This window comes from Olea europaea, unplaced genomic scaffold (genome assembly GCF_002742605.1).
Source record: "Olea europaea var. sylvestris unplaced genomic scaffold, O_europaea_v1 scaffold1592, whole genome shotgun sequence".
Classification (NCBI taxonomy): Eukaryota; Viridiplantae; Streptophyta; class Magnoliopsida; order Lamiales; family Oleaceae; genus Olea; species Olea europaea.
The window spans coordinates 1-11,359 of NW_019233544.1; the positions used below are offsets into that span (position 1 = coordinate 1).

At 33.7% G+C, this 11,359-nt stretch overlaps 1 pseudogene; it reads right to left on the minus strand.

The window, feature by feature from the left end:
* Positions 1 to 9,666: 9,666 nt before the first annotated feature.
* LOC111376994 lies at positions 9,667 to 10,484 on the minus strand (annotated as a pseudogene).
* Between the last annotated feature and the right edge of the window lie 875 nt (positions 10,485 to 11,359).

The window sequence follows — 11,359 nt, forward strand, 5'->3', positions numbered from 1 at the left end:
CTGTCAATTTTTGCAAACATTATTTATTACTTTGCTTAATATTCATGTTGATTTTTAATTATCAAATTCGTGTAAAAAGGTTACAGGTCCGACCAGTAGACTAATTGGATGGTAAATATATCAACTGGAATCTTTAGGCTCCATTTTTGTTGTTTCTTATATATAATATGATTTCTAGCAATCCCATTTTGCTTCAAAAACATGATTTTGAACTCCTTTTCATCTCAAACCCTTTTCCCTATATATATCCTACAGTATGAACGTTCAAAAGTGTGTTGAATCATAATTATTCCACAGAGATCATTCATTTGAAGATCCAGATCGCTTTAATTGATTTCAAGATTCAACGACCATATTATTTGATTCATAGATTCAAACGAACTTTGATTTTTTGATCCATCTACAAACCTTCACATTAAGCCACAGATCAAAACATGCAAAATCTTTGATCAAACACCAAAATCTACCTTCACCAATTACCCTTCAGAGTACTGGAGTTTTAGAAAGAGACGCTTGGAGTTCCGGTGCTAAAAAATGAGGTTCATTCTTGGAGGTCCGCAAAAGATAGATGATACCACAGGTTGGGAGCTGGTGTGAGGAGAACACAGTTCAGGAGGGCCAAGGTGAATACAAGAAAAAGGTCAAAAGGGATTAAGGTAAGTCTTATCGTTTATAGAGAATAGTTGACTGGCCAAGTGCTTGGAGTTTTTGATCATTTGCAAAAGGTTTTTTCCATGATCATATTGGCGTTATTTATTTTACACAAATTACAAACTGCAGTATTCAAACATACGATAAACTGACTTCTTTGATATAATCATCTAGAAACAATTAAAAAGTAACTTGTTACTTTTAATTGATTATTTTCGCACATTTTGTCTAAATAAATCGATAATCTAAACTTTCAAAGATTTTTGCTGAAACAAAGAAAATGAACAAAAATGACAAGGGTTGGTATCTTATTTGTAATATCCTTGCTTCTTTTGTTTGAGATAGTCGTGTATCATTTCTGGTAGTTGAAATTTCGATCTTGTCACTCAATATATCAAATTATGGATTCAAATTCAAAATATGGATTCGAATGATACTATTTATGTTGAAGCCACCAATCTCCACAATTACATAAAACAATATGGTGCGTTAATCAACCGTGGAATATTTAATAGCCAACATTTTCTTCATCTTCTTGGTATTTTTCTTGAATAATGATACTTGTATATAATGGAGTTATATAATGGGTAGATAAGGGGGATTATGGTGTGAAATTCACCTGAAGACTTTAAACTTTATGCCTGAACGCATTGCACCAGAAGCAAAATTAGGTGTTGTGGATCAATAAATAGTTGTCTATTAATTAATTCTTGGATCTCTGTTCCAAGAAGATAATTCATACACAAATATTGGATGCATTTTATTTATTGTGAGGTACCTAAGAATTTTCTATACCCTGTGCTAGGATGCAAGTTGTTAGTGACAGTGGTGAGGTCAATGCAGTTGCCATTCTGGACCAGGAGGAAAAACATGAAAGAGATGGCGGGTTGGTGATTCTGATGGAGGGGCTGGTACTGTCAATGAAGATAGCACAGGAAAAAAACTTCAAAAATCTTACAAGAAGGCAAGAAAGGTAATTTGGTGTTGAGACTGCAATGGTAAGGGTGTATCAGCATTTGAAATAGGATGTCAACTGTATATTCTTGTTGTGTGCAAAGCATATATAAACATCTAACTTAAGGTCTTCCACGAATGGATTATCATCTCTCGTGATTTTTATGTGTTGACATCATGGCTTTTGAATTCATACATGCAAAATGGGGCAAGAAAAGCCAACCAGACTGCCATGGTTTCCAAGAAGAAAAGAAGAGAACCTCCCAAAGAGTCTAGAGGAATTTCTATGAAAAAATTACATGAGGAAAGGAACAAGAAAATTGAGACTTCAAGATGCCATTATCACGTGGATATGAGCAAAACATATATGCTGGACATGCAAGAAATGGCAGGGTCAAAGTATAAAAAATGAGCGAAGGAGCCTGCTCCTGCTCGTTGGTATAAACTACTATTGTTTCATTTTTGCAATTTTTCTTGTGTAAGAAGTTCTTATTAATAGCTATTGTGCATGGCTGCGTCAAAATTATCTAAATTTACAATAACCCATTGCTGATATATAATTATATCTTATTTAGTACTGGACTTCTTATTCATAGTTATTGGATGGATGTATGTTCTAAAATAATAAGAAAATGAGCAATAAGCCATGCTGCACCTGAGGTCATGAAATGGTTTCACAATCGCCAATATCTTCTTCTGGGGAAACTGATGACAGTGATGTATTAATATTATTATTTTAATTATTAAAACTTCCTCTGAAATCATTTGCAGNTCTTCAGAGTCATTTTCATTGAAAGGAAGTGAATTTTTCAAATCCCATGTACAAGATTCTTGTGATGATCCAAAGGATGAATCGGAAGAAAATTCAGAACTCAAGGAGTGAAAAGTAGAGGATTTCATTAGGAAAATGGAATGGTATTTTCTACTCTTTACTTTGCTGATATATTCTGTCAGAAATGTTGTCTATATATATACTTAAGAATGGGGTATGTCGAAATAAATACGTAAACGGTAAGTGGTTGTAAAGAAATATTGTGAAAAAGTGAGGGCAGAAAGGGAAAAGAAATAGGTAATCGAAAATTTGAAACGTTAGTCAAAGAAAGACTGGCGACCAGGTCAATTTGTTGATATCACCATTCACTAAGATTATCTGGTTTCTTGGACCACCTTCTGCTGTCTTGACTGGCTTTGGTAATGTTAACAAGGGCCTCCAAACTTTGGGTCAGACCGGACCGGACCGGACCGACACCCCCTTGTTATGCATAATAAAACGTGATACTAGATTCTAATTTAATAATATATTATAACGTGGTACTTAGATTCTAGTTGGTCATATAAATTTCCTAAGAAGGTTCTTTTGATAACTTTGTGCACGTTTCTATTGAAATAGCAATACAAATTGCCTTCTATTTATATTTCCAACCGTTTTTGATTTGTCAATACCAAAGAACATTCAAACAATGGTTCTCTTTGTAGGTAATGAATCTTCTCCTTCTTTAATTCGATAGCCATACAAATATATTGCACTCTTCTTGATTTGAGTTGCCAATCTCAATGTCGATATTTGGACTTTTCAATTCTCTGTTCAATAAAAAATATCGTTCTTTTGTGTAGGTCAAACTACTTGACGATTGATTAGTGAAAAAAAAGCAATAATACAGCAATCAAAAATACTGCGACTCTTAAATAAAACGATGTTTTAGTGAAGAGAATGAATTAGACGGAATTTTGGCTAGAATTTCAAATTTTAACATATGTTTATGCATATGCAGCACTACCAAAGTATATCTAATCAATTTGGAGGGTCACATTCCTATATATATGAAGTTAACATTGTGAATTAGTTGTAACGAAGGTAGAGAATGTAAAATTAGGGAAGTCCTCAAAATATTGACAGGGATCAGATCGGACCCAAGAAGGATAACTCTTGATATAAAACCAATGTTATTGAGCTTCTTGATTGCCAAACCCAATGCATTCCAATGGCATATGATCTATTTTCTTTCATAGTATTGCCTTATTTAGCCCCAGCTGGGTAGGTATTAATACTCAAAATTTTAATTTAAATCAAAGTAAGCATTAATTTTAATAACATATTTCATGAGATCAACAACTTTTCAACCACAAATTTCATCAAATTTTTATATAAATTTACTAAAATTTGATTTTAATCACCACCAAACATTGGTCATCTTTGAAAATATGATTTCTGTACTCATAAATTAAGCCCCGTTTGAATTCCATTTTTCACAAAAAATGGGTTTTGTAATAGTGATTTTTTAGATAATGTGTGGGAAAAAAAAAGTAGACAAAAGTTTTGCATTTACGTACAAATTATTTTATTGAAAGAATATGTAGTTGAAAATTAAGGAAAAATAAATTTTTAGATAATGGGGACAAATTTAAGGCTAAGCTAGTAGTTGAATTAGTTATTCCTATGAATAGTAGTATCATTACTAGTGTGTATACAACCAATATTTCTAACACATTTTTCACGATTGACGACAAAGTTTGGTACCACGTCCTGCATATGATTTGTTATTCAATCGTCTTTTAGTGTTTTTTCTTCTTTCAAATTGAGGGCAAACAATTCTTAAAAATTACTAAAGATAACGTGTTCGATTTAACAGATAATAAATCTTTATCATATATCGGATTACGTGTCAGAATAAAAGATGAGACTTTCAAATACTTTTACAAAAGAGAGCAGTTAATAATTGTAGGTTATATTAGTTCAAAATAATAGACGTTTATCATAAAGATTTTGTTAAATGAGAATTCGAAGGAAGACAAGAAGGCTATGGTTGCCCTAAGAAGCTCAATACAGGATTCTCGAAAGCATAATGCTTGGGATAGATAGACCTATCTATTTCCTAATGTGGACGTAGGGCGTGAAGACGCCTTGGACGAGGAGTGGTGACCCTCTGTAAAGACAAGGCCACACTTAGTGCAAGTAACTTTATATTCTTGAATTTGAGTATTTAAATTGCTAATCTTATCATTGTTGAAAATATAGAACTCAATTTCGTTGGCTAATCTCTTATCCTAATTAATTTGATAAACATTAACTCAATTGTAATCCTAAATTTCTGCGAAATTCTTCTCTTCTAACACACGTAAACTTCATTGATTCTTTTTCTAATCCACAGTTGAAAATAATGAGTTTTCTCAAATAATTTTGACCTTTTTCTCATTATAAATTAAGAAATTTAATCAGATTGATCAAAAAAGGTCTAAATACAGACCCCTTGAAAATTCATAATAAAAAGGTATGTAAGTCACCAACTAAGTGACTGAATTGAAAGTTAGATACGTCCCCCAAAGAACAAGACTCTGTATTATCAGATAGTGATATAGAATTCAAGAATGTGTATCTCATTACATTTTTAAAACCAATTTTAGTCTCATTTTGAAGATACCCCTTTTTGAAAAAATGTGTTTTAAATTTTTTTTTTTTTGGAGAATGTGTAAATAAAAAAATAGAAAAAATTTAAATATATATATATATAATTATTTCATGAGAGAACGTGGTTGAAAATGAGTTTTAAAAAAAATGGGGCTCAAACAGCGGCTCATATATATTTTGGTATTATTTTATGCTTGTGAATTGAGCCAAACATTATTTGAAAAGTTTTAAGCAATTAACAAATCATGTTTGGACTAGAATTTTATTTTCTCAACAATGATGGAAGCCACTCCCTTCTTCAAACCTAAATTTAAGGAACAAATAGTACTTAGTACTTACATACTGTTTGAGTCGTTAGCAAAGAAAGACAAGTATCAATCATTTATTGTGGTTATATAGTCATATTCGAATAATTGAAACGATTTAAACTTTGCGAAATTACTACATGGTCTTCACATGTCAAAATTATGAAGTTAGATTTTGATTTTCGACTCAGGCCTGTATTCAAAACTTGAAATGAAGCATATTCCATAGAGATTATCAACCATATAACAATCCGATGAATATATGATTTTGAATAAGTTCTTGGGAATTAGTTGTTGCAATTACACTAAAATATTAGAGATCAACTTCTTTTTAAATGTTGAAGATCAACATGCCAATGCCGTAAAGGTTGAGAATAAATGCAATTTTCTTTAATTTACTGACGAAACAACATATTGAGGGCTTGTTTGATAGTAATTTTGAAAATTGATTTTTTTATCATTGGAGAGAAAAGTGGATCCACCTGTGAGAGAAATGGTAAAAAATGAAGGCTTGAATAGTGAATTAATGGTTAAATAATTAATTTTTGAGATGAAAAATCAATACCAAATACCCCCTGAAATCTACTAAGGTCAAATTGACTCTTAAGAATAATTAACTTTTTTTGGAATCTAGAAAAATTTGAGTTATGCGATAATACATTTTAAAATGTCAATCTTGTTTGGAGGTACATCCGAAATTTTAATACACTTTAGACGAGATAACAACAAAGGGATATTGTTTATCGTTGTTCATGTGTTCTTCGAGGAAACCAATTGATTTTCCACATTGATACCCACCTTGTTTGCGTAAATGTCCAAATTCGTTCCGGCTGAAATTTGGACCACCTAGGACTCCACTTTTGGTCATTTGAACTCAGAGAAGGGTAAATTGCACATTTAATCCCCAACATTTGTTCAAAGTAGCAATCATGTGCTCAAATTTTTGTGTCTCAATCCTGTCACCACCAACCTTCCATAAATTAACAAGAACCGTCTCTAATGACAATTTCCGTCCGTTCCTGTATTTAATCCCTATTTGGTATAAATTTGTTAAACTCACTTTTTTCTTGAATTAATAAAAAAAAAAAAAACACTTTCTTGATAAATAGTTTTATACGTGGTCACATGATTTTTTCATTCTTTTTAACTACTAATTTTTCAAAGTTTAATTTTTTTATGAAATCTATTTTCAAAAATCTACATCAAACATGCACTAGATATCTACTGTATGAGTCATATTTACTAATGGTAAAAATGTCACGTTACTATTAGAAAAATAAATTAATAAATACTTGCAATTAAAAATTTAATTAAAAAATACTCTCATTTTATTAACCAACTACTAAAAAAGGGTAAATAAATGAGGGGGGAAAAAAATCAACTTTCACTTTCTCACCCACTGCCACCACAAAGACCTCCTTTCACCCAGCAATAGTGACACTCCATCCACCAAACCCATCTGCACCCCCATGTTACCCAGCCACCATCCTTGAACCAAAGTCCCCTTTTTTTCTTTTTTTTCTTTTTTTGGGTTAACATGCGAAAATATTAGTTTCAAATTTGATTAGCCATAGTCATTTTTATAAGAACTCATAGCCCCCAATTGTGCCACCTCCACGACCCTATCAACCGAAGAGTGACCATCAAACAAAATCCAACACTGAAGTACCTCTACGATCCTCTAAAGGAGAGCCAAAAAAAAAAAAAAAAAAAATTCTTGATTAAGACCTGAAATTTTTAGTTCCAAAACATAAAAAAGGCTTTTATAGTTCACATGACTGAATTAACTGCAAAAACCTGTCTTCAAGGATGAATTTTGCTAATTTATGGAAGATTGAGGATGGGATTGCAACAAAAAATAACTGGGAAATGACTCCTACTTTAAGTAAAGGTAGGAGACTAAAGGTGCAATTTACCCCCTACAAAAATGGTTTGAGGCCCACAACCCGTACATGGGAAACCTAGCTATGACTCCTCACATCTATTTTATTGCAATTTCTTTAAATAAAGGATTAAACTGCTTGGATAGCGACAACCCCCAATAGAAGGCTGCCACATAGGCCCCTGTTCAAACAAGGCCCTATCCCCATAGCATTGACCTAAAATAAATTGATTTCGAGTTAGCTATCTCAAAACCAGAGTAAAACCCTCTTTAAGAAAATGACTTATGACGATCAAAATTATTATTATTATTATTATTTTGTAGTTTTAACTGTAGTTAACGAGTTCAAGTAGGCTATATTTTAATACAAGGGATCCTTCAAAATCGAAAATAAGATTTTTATTCTTGTTTGCAAAATTAGTTACATTGGATCATCTAGACATTATCAAAAAGGTTGAACCCCAACGTTGAGAGCCCCCACCGTCCCGTCCCTAGAATTTTGTGAGGGAGGTAAATCACGGGATATGTCCCAACAGGTTAGGGAGCAAAAACTATCTGTACACTGCGTCTACAAGAAGTTCAATTTCATCTCTCAGGATTCGAATTCCCACATTACGACTGTCAGTAAGGCGTGAGATAATCCCACTTCTGTCATTTGTAGCACTGAAGTATACCCGGGGGCCATCTAGACATTATCGTAATAACAGGAAAGCATAATACTGAAATCCTAGGAATGAATTATGGCCAACAGGTTAGGCTGATATTGATTTTCACAGATTCAGAGTACATAGTCTAGTTTCTTAAATTTCCACGCTGGCTTCATGCTATAAAATCTTAATGGTCAACCTTGGAATAATTATTGTACACTTGTGCTCAAATTAAGGTATGCACATTCTGGTGATGTCTACAAGAATAAAAGCATGCAAAAAAATTAAAATGAATAAATAAATGCTAAGTTCGACTAAGGGTCCCCATATTTTTTTTTTATGTGTGTTACTCACGCCAACAACCTATATTTGTTGCACTCATGTCCCAACGTTTTAAAATTGAGAAACATACAATGAAAATGCATATACACGATGTGAACAATCGTTAACTTTATCCAAAAATTATTTTAAACCAATTGTATCTCAAATTGTTCGTGAACGGAATCATTTGACCAACCTTTTGTGATAAAAAAATCATGAATTTAATACCGTAAGAGGGTGGTTTTTTTTTTTTTTTTTTTGGGCAATAAGTTTTCATAGTTAATTTTAGAAGACTTCAGTAGATCTAGACTGCATCTGACTCTAAAATCTTGGAAAAACCCAAACGGACTTTAAAAATTGTCAAAATGGATCAAATATCTGTTACCTTAATTTGAACCTTTGATATAATAGTTGGCCTAAATATCCTTAAGTTTTTATCTATTACAATTTAGTCCCTAAGGTTTGCAATCACGCAAATTGGACCTTGAACTTGCTAAGATTGCATTGATGCCTCTAACCTCATATATAAACTATGATCATCCGTAATATTAAAACAAACGTCTAATAATCGTAAACTTGCAATTTTTCATAAATTACATTTTGGTCCCTCGACCTGTCAAATATTGCAATTTAAGTGTCGAATTGATTTTGGATTCTCGAATGACTCATATTATAAACTAAAGATATTAAATTTATCATTTCTTTGATTAAATCTTATTTCTTGAAATTCTCATTCTGGTTCCTTATATTTAAGCCACAAATAAAGATTTGGGATACTACAATATTTTCCATCAAAGTAACCTCGTTATCGAAATTGCCTTAGTCATTGAATAGCCTGGCTTCGATATAACATCCTTGAGAGTTTGATTTCACCATTAAACCTTTACTAGATACATTTGATAAATGATAACTTCTAGGTTTCCGCACAAGTCATATCTGGTCGAATGCCTATTGATATAAGCTAGCTTAGAGAATCACCCCCAACGACGAACGAAGCGGGTCACTACACGTCGACACGAAGCCATCAACCCCCCTGGGGGCGCTCTACCTTTACGCGAGGTCATCGAAACTCCGGAGGCGCTCTACCTCTACGCGAGGCCATCGACCCCCTAGGGGCGCTCTACCTTTACGCAAAATCATCTATCCCCTGGAAGTAACCTATGTGGCCACCCCAACACTTAGTCAAAAAATCTCAGATAAATTCACAAAGCACCATGGCGTTATTATAGGCACAACTTCCAGGTGGCAAGTTAAAGATCTCCCAGGAGAACATAGGGTAGTGGGAAAGTCAACATGGGACACGTGGCACCATGATCGCCCGACATTTACCCGACTTTCAGTACTTATAAATACCCCCGAAGGCAACACAGGTAAGGTGATTTTCCTTTCCTTTACAGGTTAAATTTGGCTTGTAACTTCTACAACATAAAAGGGGTCGTGGAGGAGGTGGAAGAGTCCTTTACAAAAATTAAAATGAAACTTCAGACGAAAAAATATATAAGTAAACAACAGAGACAGTTCAATAGAGGAGGAAAAAATAAGACAGTTCTAAGGCAGGAAAAAAAAAAAAAAAAAAAAAAGGCCTTTTTGATTTGTTTTTAAAATTAAGATAAAGCGAAAGGGCTGGCCAGCCTTATGCATTCTAACTTGTACTCAAAAGGTGCTCCAAATAATCAGCACCTAAGTCCTCAAAAACCACTACATTTTCCACCTTAACTTCCCTCCCTTTGCATTTCTTTCTTCGCCTCATGGAGTGTCTCCTCTTCAGTGCCATAGCCGGCGAGCCCCCATCCTCCTCCTCCAGCATGGGACACCTCATTTCGTGCAGCGAGTTGAGCACTCTTTCCACCGGAAAGTTGAGAATCGCTGCCTCACCGCGCATTGAAAAAGCAGCTTGATCATAAGCTAAAGCTGCAGCTTCTGCGGTATCGAACGTTCCTAGCCAAACCCTCATGCCATTTCTTGTGGAATCCCTTATCTCTGCTGCAAATTTTCCCCACGGCCTCCTTCGTACGCCTCGGTACGACTTTTCTTTTATGGGTTTCTTCACTGCTTCTGGTGTTGAATTTACTTCGTCTTCCTTCATTTGATCAGAGGAAATGGATTCTGAAATTTCTTTATCACCAGCTTGTGCTAGAACTCCAAGCAGAAGCATTTCTTCAGAGTCATTTTCATTGAAAGGAAGTGAATTTTTCAAATCCCATGTACAAGATTCTTGTGATGATCCAAAGGATGAATCAGAAGAAAATTCAGAACTCAAGGAGTGAAAAGTAGAGGATTTCATTAGGAAAATGGAATGGTATTTTCTAGTCTTTACTTTGCTGATATATTCTGTCAGAAATGTTGTCTATATATATACTTAAGAATGGGGCATGTCGAAATAAAGACGTAAACGGTAAGTGGTTGGAAAGAAATATTGTGAAAAAGTGAGGGCAGAAAGGGAAAAGAAATAGGTAATCGAAAATTTGAAACGTTAGTCAAAGAAAGACTGGCGACCAGGTCAATTTGTTGATATCACCATTCACTAAGATTATCTGGTTTCTTGGACCACCTTCTGCTGTCTTGACTGGCAATTGTAATGTTAACAAGGGCCTCCAAACTTTGGGTCAGACCGGACCGGACCGGCACCCCCTTGTTATGCATAATAAAACGTGATACTAGATTCTAATTTAATAATATATTATAACGTGGTACTTAGATTCTAGTTGGTCATATAAATTTCCTAAGAAGGTTCTTTCGATAACTTTGTGCACGTTTCTATTGAAATAGCAATACAAATTGCCTTCTATTTTATATTTCCAACGGTTTTTGATTTGTCAATACCAAAGAACATTCAAACAATGGTTCTATTTGTAGGTAATGAATCTTATCCTTCTTTAATTCGATAACCATACAAATATTTTGTACTCTTCTTGATTTGAGTTGCCAATCTCAATTTCGATATTTGGACTTTTCAATTCTCTGTTCAATAAAAAATATCATTCTTTTGTGTAGATCAAACTACTTGACGATTGATTAGTGAAAAGAGCAATAATACAGCAATCAAAAATACTGCGACTCTTAAATAAAACGATGTTTTAGTGAAGAGAATGAATTAGCCGGAATTTTGGGTAGAATTTCAAATTTTAACATATGTTTATGCATATGCAGCACTGCCAAAGTATATCTAGTCAATATGGAAGGTCACGTTCCA